At 38.9% G+C, this 15,739-nt stretch overlaps 1 protein-coding gene across 6 annotated transcripts in view; it reads right to left on the bottom strand.

The window, feature by feature from the left end:
• Nucleotides 1-15,739, bottom strand: part of PCYT1B (phosphate cytidylyltransferase 1B, choline) — a 168,159-nt gene that overhangs the window by 58,948 nt on the left and 93,472 nt on the right. The gene's annotated exons all lie outside the window — the stretch shown is intronic.

The following is a 15,739-nucleotide window of genomic DNA, read 5'->3' as shown; positions in this document are numbered from 1 at the left end:
GGTTCCTTCAGCAAGACAAAGAACTCAGCCTTGCTAGGTGTGTGACATAATCAAACTCAGGGTTTTTTTTTTTTTTTTTTTTTTTTTTACGGGAACGAAGGATCAGGAAAGTGAAGCAAGCTGAAATCCCCTGGCAATTGAGAATTTCATTTTAGTGTTAATTACAACTGCATTCTCCACTGTGGCTTTTATTAAAATTATTCTCCACGCTACCTAATGTGACTTTTACATCTTCTTATTTCCCTATCTCACCATTCAGGGAACGTTACTATCCAGAAATAAAATGACCAAATGAACAGACAGAGAAGGCAGAACGAGGACCAAGAGACCTGAGTTACAGAACGTAAGAACAGTCAGTTCCAATTCCTTTAATACATCATTGTACTTAGTAAACCAAGTGTGATTCACGTGCACGCACGTGCGCGCACACACACACACACACGTGCGCGCACACACACACGCACTTCTGTTCCCTGGAATGAGGTCCAGTCACTACACATTGGGCCACACGATCAAGAGGAGAAGGTCACGAAATAGAAGATCTGATCTAGCAGAGTTCATCCTTCCCACATGCCATCTTCTCTAGATCTCGAGTTCCTGAATCCTCAAATGGGGATGGAACTATCCTCCACTATCAGCCTTAGAAAGGATTTTTTGAGGATTTATGTAGAAGTGCTTTGAAATAAAGTGAGCAATAAATATTATTCATTATCATATCCAGAATATATTTTTGTTGGCAAAAGCAGCTTTTCTACATGTCAGGAAGAGATGTCATTGTGGCTACAGTCCCTGTTTACCAATATCCCCGTCAGGGTCTTACTGCAGTCAGTCAGACTACCCTGACCACTCCTGAAGATGAGGTTTTTTTTCCTTTAAGGTATTATGTACATACAGTAACCTTACAAATGTTAAGTGTACAGGATACGTTTTAAAAACAAAAATACAGGGCTTCCCTGGTGGCACAGTGGTTAAGAATCTGCCTGCCAATGCAGGGGACACGGGTTCGAGCCCTGGTCCAGGAAGATCCCACAGAGCAACTAAGCCCGTGTGCCACAACTACTGAGCCCGCACTCTAGAGCCTGCGAGCCACAACTACTGAGCCCACGCGCTGCATCTACTGAAGCCCACGCACCTAGAGCCCGTGCTCCGCAACGAGAAGCCACCGCACTAAGAAGCCTGCGCACCACAATGAAGAGTAGCCCTCGCTCGCCACAACTAGAGAAAGCCCCGCACACAGCAACGAAGACCCAACACAGCCAAAAATAATAAATAAAATAAATTTATAAAAAAACAAAAACACAGTCATTTTGATGGAACCAAATCATGACCCACATCCAGAAACAAACCTGGCCAGAGAGTAAGTACAACCAACGGTTACACCCAGCATCCTCGGAAACCCTCCGACTGCAGCCCTCACACCCTCTGCAACCAAACCGTCAGCAAAACTGCTGGCTCCTTCACAGCGCACCGGAGGCCACATTCCTCTCGCCACCTTCACTGCTCCCTTCCCAGCCCATTCACCGTCTCTACCCTGGATTACTACAGTGGCCCCCTAACTGGTCACTGGATTCCAGCCTCCCCACAACCCCCAGCAGCCTGTTCTCATTGGCCAGAATGATCCCATTAAAACCTGTCAGATGACATCATCCCCAGGATCCGAACCCTTCCCATCTCCCTCAGAGTAAAAGCCAAACTCCTCCAGAAGCCTACAGGCCCCTACAAGATCCACATCTCCCTCAGCCCATTCCTTGCCTCTCTGACTGCATCTCCTATTGTGTCCCAGCCCCCGGCCTCCTTATTTCCTGAAACCACCAGGAATACTCCTACTGAGATCAGGGCTTTGCACTTCCTGTTCCGCAAACCTGGACCAGTTGTGCTCCAAATATCCATCGTGCTCACTCCCTCTCCTCCCTCAAGGCTTCCCCAACCACCCTATTCTAAATTGGGATCCGCCCCCACCACTGGCAGGCCCCACCCCTCCTAACTTCTTGCTATGGTGCTCATCATCATATAACTGTCTTATTCGTTTGTTGTTGGTGTTTCTCTATTAAAATATAGCTCCCTGAGGACAGGGACTTTTGTCTGTTTTATTTTCTGATGGCCCATAGTAGGCTCTTAACAACTACTTGTTGAATGAATTAACAATGCTTGATACACACAGATGCTCAATAAAGATTTACTAGGATTTAAGATAAAAGGTCTATATTTACCTGCAGGTACATTTCAACATACATGCAAATAAAAGACTACTGTGTCTCTCGATACACGTGTATGTCTATATATCTCCTATACATACTTCCTGTGATGATGTATAGACATGTGTAGAATGCAATACAACACAGAAAACATTGTAGTGTCTTACATTACCAAAACGCCATCAACCACACGGCAGGCTCAAAAACCTTGGTAAGTATTAGGATCACCTAAGGAGCTTGTTAAAGATGCCCAGGCTCCACTCAAGGTTTTGATTCAATGGGTGCTATGGTCTAAATGTGTCCCCCCAAAATGCATATGTTGAAATCTTAACTCCCAAAGATGATGACATTAGGAGGTGGGCCTTTGGGAGATACTTAGGTCATAAGGGTGGAACCCTCATAAATGGGATTAGTGCCTTAAAAAGGAGGCCCCAGAGAGCTCCCTAGCCCCTCTCACCATGTAAGAAAACAGTGAAAAGGTGCCAGCTATGAATCAGTAAGCTGGCCCTCACCAGAAGACCATGTTAGCACTTTGATCTTAGACTTCTCAGCCTCCAGAATGATGAGAAATAGACTTCTGTTGCTTTGAGCTACCCAGTCTGTGGTATCTTGTTCTAGCAGCCCGAACAGACTAAGACAGTAGGTCTGGAGCGGGGTCCAGGCAGCTCTATTTTTGACAAGCTTCAGGGATGATTCTGAGGCATACAACATTTGAAAGCCCCTAAAGCATATTATGAACATCTTGAGTAAAGAGCCCAGCCTGTGTTTGAATCACCCATCATGCCCAGCTTGGTGGGTGGGTGGTGGTTAGTAAGGCCATAATGACTATGTTATGTATTGATTCACTGAATGCATTGGTTTTGACTCCATAAATAAGAATTATTTATGGGCCAACCTATACAATTAAAAAATTGATCTATGGCTTTTGAAATGTTCTTAAAAGACTTTACGTTTTTAAAAGACTAAAGGATTTTATTAAAATAGTACCTCAAGAATTGTATTAAGCAAAAAATGGATTTCAGATCCATCAATTTTCTATTTTAAACAACAGAAAACTAGGCCGAACCGTATCCTCCCCCCACTTTTGAACCTGCACCTGAGCAATTTGGTGTAACTTCGAGATGACAGAGGTAATGGCCTCTTGACAGAGCAGAAAGAAAACAACCAACCTGTTTATGCCGACATGGGGTCCTATCTTCATCTCCCAGGAGTGACCTCAAGAAGCAGCTGAACATGCTGACCAGTTACTGTCTAAAGAGTAATTGCGCGCAAAGCAGCACTGTTGTTCCCCAGTCTTGGCAAATGCACCCTGACGACCAGATGGACAACTCTGAGCAATGGTGTTCCGTGGATGAATTCACTGAGCTGTCTGGGAGCTCCCGCTGTAGCTAACCTATGCTGGCAGCTCACTGTGCTCAAGATGAATTATTACTAATACCCCGTGGGAGAGAAAATATAACATAGGGGATGAATTTTGAGCCCAGCAGACTTGGTTCGAATCCCAGCTCTGCTACTTATTACCAGGAACGTTACTCAAACTCTTTAAGCCTCAGTTGTCTGTCTTTAGCACATGGCGAAGTTTGGAGAATTAAACTTGATCATCTGTGTGAGCAGAGAGTCATGCTCAGAAACGTTTGCTACTTATTAATAGTACTCGTGACCTAAGACCATTTGTGGAGATATTTATTCATTTGTGTTTTGGGCTCTGTCTTTTCCCTGTCCCCACTTCATGCGCATGCCCGGCTTCTCGGTACAAACTCGCCCCCAGAAGCTGTGAAGTTCAAGCGGCTGGTAGACAACCTGTCTTTCTGGCTGCGGTTTTCCCAACTTGGGGGAATTCCGTAAGGAAGAAGACAGACAGAAGATTCCTCCACAGGAGGAAGAGGTCAAAGGTCGGGGGGAGGGTCCCACCGGCAGGGCCTCAGGAGGGGTGAGGACACTGGGGTTCACCTGGGCACAGACCGCCGGGGCCTCACCTTCCACAGAAACAGTGGATTTGCTCCTTCCTAGCAATTCTGTGGGCTCAGTTGACGAGGGCAGTGCAAAAACGGTGCTGGGCTGGAGACTGCAAGCCCCTCTCCTGTTTCTGTAAACATTTTAGAATCTTGTTTGACTCTGGGGAGGCGAAGGGACCCCAACAAGGACCGAGACTGAATCTCCCACCAGTCAGGCAAAATGGAGTCTTAGAGGAATATTTAATTTCAATTAAGACACAATAGAGCATAAGCCCACATTTACAGAGTACTATTCATGTCTACTATAGTGGGAATAGTATTTCTATGGCTGTTATCTTTTTATTCCCCTCCTGTGAGGCAGAAGTGAGTATGTGGTGACTCATACCCTTAAAAAAAAATTTCCAGGAAAAAATCTCTGATCTATTCAATAAATTTTAATTTCTTGTCTTGTTTTTAAATGACATGAGCTTTTAAAATAAAATGGAGAAAAAAAAAGGCATTACAACTGGATAGCTTCAATTCACTAAAATAATGCCCACAGAAGTTTGCATTAAAAATTTTCAAATTATTACTGACTACATGCTTAAAAATTTAAAATGCAGGTATTATAATCATAGTGCAAAAATCATGGTAGTTTGTGGTAGCCGTTACTGCCTAAGGTTGGGAAGTAGACTGTAGTACCTCCAGTTATCACAAGTTCTGGTCTTTGAATCCATTATTTCTGCCAAATACTAAGTATTTCAACTGTACCTGTCTGTGCACTTGCCCCGGCCAGAGTGATTTCATGAGCGAAGCCCTTGCTCCACCCAAGGAAATTCCTACAACAAACCTACCTGCAGATGTAAGGGGGCCCACAATTAATATAGCAGGTTCTTTCAACTCACTGTAACCATTTTATTTGCTAACTATATACATAATATTAAGAGCTAGCCTTTCAACCAACAACACAGAATACCTATTTTAAAGGACTCTCTAAATTTCCTCCCTATAGAATTTTCTGCCATTAAGCTTTTTTGTCAAACTCAAGAAAGATAGTCTAAGGTACTCTTCAAACTAGGGTACACATACCCTTGGGGATACGTAAAGGCTTTTCAAGAGGTATCCAAGCACTGGTAGTTTTAAAGGAAATGATTTCCAGATCCTCAGCTTCCAAGGGTACCCCTTCCTAAAATTAATGGGTCGGAGAAAGCCTCTGTGTCCAAAACCAACCTTACTCTACTTCACAAAAGAAAGCATCATGCAAACCTTACTACCTGCATTGCTAGGGGCAGGGAATTAAATCCTGAGGTCAAACCAAATGGAAACCTCGTTTAATGACTATTCAAAGAACTATGAACCTATAAAAGCTTCCTGTCTTTCTCCTTCTTGCATACGTTTCTGTTATAGGTGAAGTTGAAAGTTAGAAACTAAATATGGTAGAGTGAGGAATAATGCAAATTTTTACCGAAAACTTTGCCTCTACCTTCTCCCAACTATTATCAAAGGATGCAAGGATCTTGAGGGATAAGGCCCACGAATTCAAAGCAAAAGGAGCACTGGACAGAAATACTGAATGATAAAAATTGCTTTTTCATGTAGTTAAGGGTAAGCATTTTTCCAGCTCTTCTCAATGCTTATACTGAATCCTAAAAATGCCTTTTCCCTTGTAGTTAAGGCATAGCATTTTTTCCGTTACTCACTTCAAAATCACTTCAATAAGTCAAAGCTGTATAGGCTGGTACTGCTGCTTCTTAGAAATACAACTGGAATATTTTTCTGGAATTGTCAAATGTTTCAAAGTACATTGGAATAAACACATGGATAAAATATTTACAAGCTTTTTTCTCAGGCTTCATATAGATTATTTAAAAAGGAAGTTAAATATCTATTGTATCAACTCACATCATATTTATTCCATTTACAGATAATCTTTCTCCCATTTCATCTTCTAAGTGTTTATTATTTCCTACCTCCTCATAACAGAGAATAAAAGATCTATGCCAAATTACTTTTTGGTAGTATATGCCCTTTTCTATCCTCAAGTACATAGGAAAAGTATCTAATAAAGGGTTAGATATAACCTAACTTAAACTAACCTTTTAATAGATACCCAGGGTATCTAACAAAGATAAGTTATTTCTGATTTTTACATTGGATTTTATTTAATTATTCCTCAAAGTCAAACACCAGAGTTTGACACACACATATACCAATATTTAGACAAGGAATAACATGTCTTTAAAAATCATACTCCTTTTCTTATAAATATCATATAATTTTATGTATAAATTATATTGTATTACTATAAATTAAGGATATTGATTTATTTTTGTAACTTTTTATCTTCTTTGTAACTTGTTATATTAGACCTACATCATTTTAATCTTGACTGATTCTTTTTCTTTTTTTGACTGATTCTTTTATACAATGGATTCTATAATTCATTTCTCAATGGTTTTTATAAAGCTTCTTGAAATAATTAATACATTTGAACTGAAAAGACTTTGTCTTAGTTTCTAGGGTTTTCGTAGGTTTGACAATGAGGACTGGTTTTGCCAATTAAGTTAGATGGTATTTTCTGCAAATTTGCTAAAACTGCAGCCCCAAGGTGTGTGTATGTGTATGTGTGTGTGTGTGTGTGTGTGTTTTAAGTTTCTAAGCAAATGATAAATGCATTTTATCAAAAATTATTGGATTGGCAATGGTGTAATGAAATTACCAATATTTCTATTTCCTCAACCCTTTCTGAGTATATCTGGTTGAATAGGTTGCTTTTAAGTAATAGTGTAAGTGTTATAATTAAGAGTCATTTGATAAGTCTTGGTAAAGCCTTTGTGTTATACTGCCTAGAAAGGGAAAAAGCAAATTATTCTAATAGCTTGGAAGCAAATCTTTTTCCAGGTCACATCATTTCTAATCCACTGCCTAACAACAAATTTGAAAGAGGATCTTAACAAATTATCACTTGATAGACCATTAAAATTATTTTGATGACAATGATAAATTATTTTTGTGATATTTGACAAATAGCTTATGAGTTCAAAGACTCAGTGGTATCTCTGTAACAAACTTCTTCCATTTCCATCTAAATATTTCTGTGAACAAAATATTTTAGCACTTACATCTGTAACAAAGAAAAAGGGGAATAAAAGCAATGTTAAACACTGTCTCATTCTAGCAGTAATATATTCATCCACAAAAATATCCATCTACAATTTCTTCTCAATCATTCAAAAGAAGCCAGAGGGTTAAAAAAAACAAAACAAAAACAGGAATTCCCTGGCTGTCCACTGGTTAGGTGTCTGCGCTACCACTGCCGGGGGCACAGGTTCAATCCCTGGCTGGGGAAGTAGGATCCCACGTGCCACATGGCCAAAAAAACCCCCAAAAACAAAAATACACCTTACCTATAGAGGAGCGAGGATAAAAATTACATTGGACACCCTCACAGAAACAAGGCAAACAAGCAGTGAATGAAGTGGGGAAAAGCAACAAATAACATACAAGGGAACTCCCATAAGGTTATCAGCTGATTTCTCAGCAGAAACTCTGCAGGCCAGAAGGGAGCAGCACAATATATTTAAAGTGATGAAAGGGAAGAACTTACAACCGAGAATACTCTACCCAGCAAGGCTCTCATTCAGATTCGATGGAGAAATCAAAAGCTTTACAGACAAGCAAAACCTAAGAGAATTCAACATCACCAGACCAGCTTTGCAACAAATGCTAAAGGAATTTCTCTAAGAAAAGGCCACAACTAGGGACAAGAAAATTACAAATGGAAAAGCTCACTGGTAAAGGCAAACATACAGTAAAGGTAGGAAATCATTTATGAACAAATATAATATCAAAACCAGCAATCGTGAGAAGAGGAGAGCACAAATGCAGGATATTGGAAATGTATTTGACATTAAAAGACCAGCAACTTAAAACGATCTTGTTGGGCTTCCCTGGTGGTGCAGTGGTTAAGAATCTGCCTGCCAATCCAGGGGACACGGGTTCAAGCCCTGGTCCGGGAAGATCCCATATGCCATGGAGCAACTAAGCCCGTGCACCACAACTACTGAGCCTGCACTCTAGAGCCCGCGTGCCACAGCTACTGAAGCCTGCACACCTAGAACCCATGCTCTGCAACAAGAGAAGCCACCACAATGAGAAGCCTGCGCACCGCAACGAAGAGTAGCCCCTGCTCGCCATAACTAGAGAAAGCCTGTGCACAGCAACAAAGACCCAATGCAGCCAAAAATAAATTTTTAAACAACAACAACAATCTTGTTTATGTAGAGACTGCTACTATATCAAAACCTCATGGTAACTGCAAACTGAAAATCTACAATAGATACACACACACAAAGAAGAAAAAGGAATCCAAACACAACACTAAAGTTAGTCATCAAATCACAAGAGGAGGGAACAAAACAGGAAGGGAAGAAAAAAGACCTACAAAAACAAATCCAAAACAGTTAACAAAATGGTAATAAGAACATACATAATAATAATTATCTTAAACATAAACAGATTAAATGCTCTAACCAAAAGACATAGATGGCTAAATGGATACAAAAAACAAGACCTATATATATGCTGTATACAAGAGATCCACTTCAGATCTAGGGACACATACAGACTGAAACTGAGAGGATGCAAAAAGGTATTCCACGCAAATGGAAATCAGAAGAAAGCTGGAGTAGCAATACTCATCTCAGACAAAATAGACTTTAAAGACTGTACCAAGAGACAAAGAAAGACACTACATAATCATCAAGGGATCAATCCAAGAAGAAGACTTAACAATCGTAAATATATATGCACCCAACATAGGAGCACCTCAATATATAAGGCAAATACTAACAGCCATAAAAGAAGAAATCGACAGTAACACAATAATAGTGGGGGACGTTAACACTCCACCTTTATCAATGGACAGATCATCCAGGGAGAAAATCAATAAGGAAACGCAGGACTTAAATGACACATCAGACCAGACAGACTTCATTGCTATTTATAGAGCATTCTATCCAAAAGCAACAGAATACACATTCTTCTCAAGTGCACATGGAACATTCTCCAGGATTGATCACATGTTGGGCCACAAGGCAAACCTTGGCAAAATTAAGAATATTGAAATCATATCAAGCATCTTTTCTGACCACAATGCAATGAGATTAGAAATCAACTACAAGAAAAAAAACTGTAAAAAATACAAACACATGGAGGCTAAAAAATACACTACTAAATAACCAAGAGAACACTGAAGAAATCAAAGAGGAAATCAAAAACCACCTAGAAACAAATGACAATGAAAACACGACGATCCAAAACCTATGGGATGCAGCAAAAAAAGCAGTTCTAAGAGGGAAGTTTATAGCAATACAATCTTACCTCAGGAAAGAAGAAAAATCACAAATAAACAACCTAACCTTACACCTAAAGCAACTAGAGAAAGAACAAACAAAACCCAAAGTTAGCAGAAACAATGAAACCATAAATATCAGAGCATAAATAAATGAAATAGAAATGAAGAAAACAATAGAAAAGATTGATGAAACTAAAAGATGGCTCTTTGAAAAGATAAACAAAATTTATAAACCTTTAGCCAGACTCATCAAGAAAAAAGGAGAGGGCTCAAATCAATAAAATTAGAAGTGAAAAAGGAGAAGTTACAACGGACACCAAAGAAATACAAAGGATCACAAGAGACTACTACAAGCTACTATACATTAATAAAATGGACAACCTGGAAGAAATGGACAAATTCTTAGAAAGGTACAATCTCCCAAGACTGAACCAGGAAGAAACAGAAAATATAAACAGACCAATCACAAGTACTAAATTTAAACTGTGATTAAAAAACTCCCAACAAACAAAAGTCCAGGACCAGATGACTTCACAGGTGAATTCTATCAAACATTTAGAGGCACGTTAACACCTATCCTTCTAAAACTATTCCAAAAAATAGCAGAGGAAGGAATACTCCCAAACTCATTCTATGAGGCCACCATCAGCCTGATACCAAAACCAGACAAAGATACCACAAAAAAAATTATAGGCCAATATCACTGATGAACACAGATGCAAAAATCCTCAACAAAATACTAGCAATCCAAATCCAACAATACATTAAAATGATCATACACCATGATCAAGTGGGATTTATCCCAGGGATGCAAGGATTTTTCAATATCTGCAAATCAATCAATGTGATACACCACATCAACAAATTGAAGAATAAAAACCATATAATCATCTCAATAGATGCAGAAAGAGCTTTTGACTAAATTCAACACCAATTTATGATAAAAACTCTCCAGAAAGTGGGCATACAGGGAACATACCTCAACATAATTAAGGCCATATATGACAAACCTACAACTAACATCATACGCAACAGTGAAAAACTGAAAGCATTTCCTTTAAGATCAGGAACAACACAAGGATGTACACTCTCACCAGTTTTATTCAACACAGTTTTGAAAGTCCTAGCCACGGCAATCAGAGAAGAAAAAGAAATACAGGGAATGCAAATTGGAAAAGAAGAAGTAAAAATGTCACTGTTTGCAGATGACATGATACTATACGTAGAAGATCCTAAAGATGCTACCAGAAAACTACTAGAGCTCATCAATGAATTCAGTAAAGTTGCAGGATACAAAATTATAACACAGAATTCTGTTCATTTCTACACACTGACAACAAAAGATCAGATGCTCTTGGATTAGAAGAATCAATATTGTCAAAATGACTATACTACCCAAGGCAATCTACAGATTCAATGCAATCCCTATCAAATTACCAATGGCAGGACTTCTGTGGTGGTCCAGTGGTTAAGACTGCATGCTCTCAATGCAGGGGGCCCGGGTTCGATCCCTGGTCAGGGAATTAGATCCCGCATGCTTCAACTAGGATCCCATATGCTGCAACTAAAAGATCCTGCATGCCGCAACTTAAAAAGATCCAACATGACACAAAGAAGATGCCACATGCTGCAACTAAGACCCAGCACAGCCAAATTAATACATATATTTTTTTAAATAAAGTCATCCAGTAGCCTTTAAAAAAATTATCAATGGCATTTTTCACAGAACTAGAACAAACAAATCTTAAAATTTGTACAGAGACACAAAAAACTCTGAATAGCCAAAGAAATCTTGAGAAAGAAAATGGAGCTGGAGGAATCAGGCTCCCTGACTTGAGACTATACTACAAAGCTACAGTCACCAAAACAGTATGGTACTAGCACTAAAACAGAAATATAGATTGATGGAACAGGATAGAAAGCCCAGAAATAAAGCCATGCACCTATGGTCAATTAATCTACAACAAAGAAGGCAAGACTATACTATGAAGGAAAGACAGTCTCTTCAATAAATGGCCCTGGGAAAACTGGACAGCTACATGTAAAAGAATGAAATTAGGACACTCCCTACACCATACACAGAAATAAACTTAACATGGATTAAACACCTAAATGTATGACTGGATACTATAAAACTCCGAGAGGAAAACATAGGCAGATCACTCTTTGACATAAATCACAGCAATATCTCTTTCGATCCATCTCCTAGAGTAATGGGAACAAAAACAAAACTAAACAAATGGGACCTGGGATTTCCCTGGTGGCGCAGTGGTTAAGAATCCGCCTGCCAGTGCAAGGGACACAGGTTCCATCCTTGATCCAGGAAGATCCCACATGCTGCAGAGCAACTAAGCCCGTATGCCACAACTACTGAGCCTGCACTCTAGAGCCCATGCTCTGCAACAAGAGAAGCCACTGCAATGAGAAGCCCATGCACCACAACGAAGAGTAGCCCCTGCATGCCGTAACTGGAGAAAGCCCACATGCAGAAATAAAGACCCCACGCACCCAAACATAAATAATAAATTAATTAAATATTTTAAAAATGGGACCTAATCATACTAAAAAGCTTTTGCATAGCAAAAGAAACCATAAACAAAATGAAGAGACAACCCAGAGAATGGGAGAAAATATTTGCAAACAATGCGACCGACACGGGATTGGTCTCCAAAATTTACAAACAGTTTATGCGGGTCAATATCAAAAAAAACAAACAACTCAATCAAAAAATTTGCAGAAGATGTAAAAAGACATCTCTCCAAAGAAGACATACAGATGGCTGAGAGGCACATGAAAAGATGCTCAACATCACTAATTATTAGAGAAATGCAAATCAAAACTACAATGACATATCACCTCACACCAGTGAGAATGGCCATCACCAAAACGTCTACAAATAACAAATGCTGGAGAGGATGTGGAGAAAAGGGAACCCTCCTACACTGCTGGTGGGAATGTAAATTCGTACAGTCACTATGGAGAACAGTATGGAGGTTCCTTGAGAAACTAAAAACAGAGCTACCATATGGTCCAGCAATCCCACTCTTGGGCATATATCTAGAGAAAAACATGGTTTGAAAGGATACATGTACCCCAATGTTCATTGCAGAAGCAATCTAAATATCCATTGACAGATGAATGGATAAAGAAAATGTGGTACATGTATACAATGGAATATTATTCAGCCATCAAAAACAGTGAAATAATGGCATTTGCAGCAACATGGATGGACCTGGAGACTATCATACTAAGTGAAGTAAGTCAGACAAAGAAAGACAAATATCATATGATATTGCTTATATGTGGAATCTTAAAAAAGTGATACAAATGAACTTATTTACAAAACAGAAACAGACTCACAGACTTAGAGAAGGAACTTATGGTTACTGGAGGAAAGGGTTGCAGTGATAGATTGGGACTTTGGTATTTATATGTACACACTGCTATATTTAAAATAAAAAATCAACAGGGACCTGCTATTCAGCACAGGGAACTCTGCTCAATATTCTGTAATAACCTAAATGGGAAAAATATTTGAAAAAGAATAGATACATGTATATGTATAACTGAATCATTTTGTTGTACAGTTGAAACTAACACAACACTGTTAATCAACTATAATCCAATACAGATCCACCAGAGGGCAGACAGCAGAAGCAAGAAGAACTACAATCCTGCACCTGTGGAACAAAAACCACATTCACAGAAAGACACACAAGATGAAAAGGCAGAGGGCTATGTACCAGATGAAGGAACAAGATAAAACCCCAGAAAAACAACTAAATGAAGTGGAGATAGGCAACCTTCCAGAAAAAGAATTCAGAATAATGATAGTGAAGATGATCCAGGACCTCGGAGAAAGAATGGAGGCAAAGATCGAGAAGATGCAAGAAATGTTTAACAAAGACCTAGAAGAATTAAAGAACAAACAAACAGAGATGAACAATACAATAACTGAAATGAAAACTACACTAGAAGGAATCAATAGCAGAATAACTGAGGCAGAAGAATGGATAAGCGACCTGGAAGACAAAACGGTGGAATTCACTGCTGCGGAACAGAATACAGAAAAAAGAATGAAAAGAAATGAAGACAGCCTAAGAGACCTCTGGGACAGCATTAAATGCAACAACATTCGCATTATAGGGGTCCCAGAAGGAGAAGAGGGAGAGAAAGGACCAGAGAACATATTTGAAGAGATTATAGTCAAAAACTTCCCTAACATGGGAAAGGAAATAGCCATCAAAGTCCAAGAAGGGCAGCGAGTCCCATACAGGATAAACCCGAGGAGAAACACACCAAGACACATGGTAATGAAATTGGCAAAAATTAAAGACAAAGAAAAATTATTGAAAGCAGCAAGGGAAAAATGACAAATAACATACAAGGGAACTCCCATAAGGTTAACAGCTGATTTCTCAGCAGAAACGCTACAAACCAGAAGGGAGTGGCATGATATACTTAAAGTGATGAAAGGGAAGAAACTACAGCCAAGATTACTCTACCCAGCAAGGATCTCATTCAGATTCGATGGAGAAATCAAAAGCTTTAGAGACAAGCAAAAGCTAAGAGAATACAGCACCACCAAACCAGCTCTACAACAAATGCTAAAGGAACTTCTCTAAGTGGGAAACACAAGAGAAGAAAAGGCCCTACAAAAACCAACCCAAAACAATTAAGAAAATGGTCATAGGAACATACATATTGATAATTACCTTAAACGTGAATGAATTAAATGCTCCAACCAAAAGACACAGGCTTGCTGAATGGATACAAAAACAAGACCCATATATATGCTGTCTACAAGAGACCCACTTCAGACCTAGGGACACATTCAGACTGAAACTGAGGGGATGGAAAAAGATATTCCAAGCAAATGGAAATCAAAAGAAAGCTGGAATAGCAATACTCATATCAGATAAAATAGACTTCAAAATAAAGACTATTACAAGACATAAAGAAGGATACTACATAATGAGCAAGGGATCAATCCAAGAAGAAGATATAACAATTATAAATATATATGCACCCAACATAGGAGCACCTCAATACATAAGGCAACTCCTAACAGCTATAAAAAAGGAAATCGACAGTAACACGAAAATAGTGGGGGATTTTAACACCTCACTTACACCGATGGACAGATCATCCAAAATGAAAATAAATAAGGAAACAGAAGCTTTAAATAACACAAAAGACCAGATAGATTTAATTGATATTTATAGGACATTCCATCCAAAAAAAGCACATTACACTTTCTTCTCAAGTGTGCACAGAACATTCTACAGGATAGATCACATCTTGGGTCATAAATCAAGCCTCAGTAAATTTAAGAAAAATGAAATCATATCAAGCATCTTTTCTGACAACAATGCCATGAGATTAGAAATGAATTACAGGGAAAAAAACGTAAAAAACACAAACACATGGAGGCTAAACAATACGTTACTAAATAACAAAGAGATCACTGAAGAAATCAAAGAGGAAATCAAAAAATACCTAGAAACAAATGACAATGAAAACACGACGGCCCAAAACCTATGGGATGCAGCAAAAGCAGTTCTAAGAGGGAAGTTTATAGCAATACAACCCTACCTCAAGAAACAAGAAACATCTCAAAGAAACAACCTAACCTTACACCTAAAGCAATTAGAGAAAGAACAAAAAAACCCCAAAGTTAGCAGAAGGAAAGAAATCATAAAGATCAGATCAGAAATAAATGAAAAAGAAATAAAGGAGACAATAGCAAAGATCAATAAAACTAAAAGCTGGTTCTTTGAGAAGATAAACAAAATTGATAAACCATTAGCCAGACTCATCCAGAAAAAAAGGGAGAAGACTCAAATCAATAGAATTAGAAATGAAAAAGGAGAAGTTACAACAGCACCGCAGAAATGCAAAGCATCCTAAGACACGACTACAAGCAACTCTATGCCAATAAAATGGACAACCTGGAAGAAATGGACAAACTCTTAGAAAGGTATAACCTTCCAAGACTGAACCAAGAAGAAACAGGAAATATGAACAGACAATCACAAGTAATGAAATTGAAACTGTGATTAAAAATCTTCCAACAAACAAAGGTCCAGGACCAGATGGCTTCACAGGTGAATTCTATCAAACATTTAGAGAAGAACTAACACCCATCCTTCTCAAACTCTTCAAAAAAATTGCGGAGGAAGGAACACTCCCAAACTCATTCTATGAGGCCACCATCACCCTGACACCAAAACCAGACAAAGATACTACAGAAA

The sequence above is a fragment of the Globicephala melas genome, chromosome X (assembly GCF_963455315.2).
Source record: "Globicephala melas chromosome X, mGloMel1.2, whole genome shotgun sequence".
Lineage (NCBI taxonomy): Eukaryota > Metazoa > Chordata > Mammalia > Artiodactyla > Delphinidae > Globicephala > Globicephala melas.
This window is presented reverse-complemented; position numbering and strand designations above follow the sequence as displayed.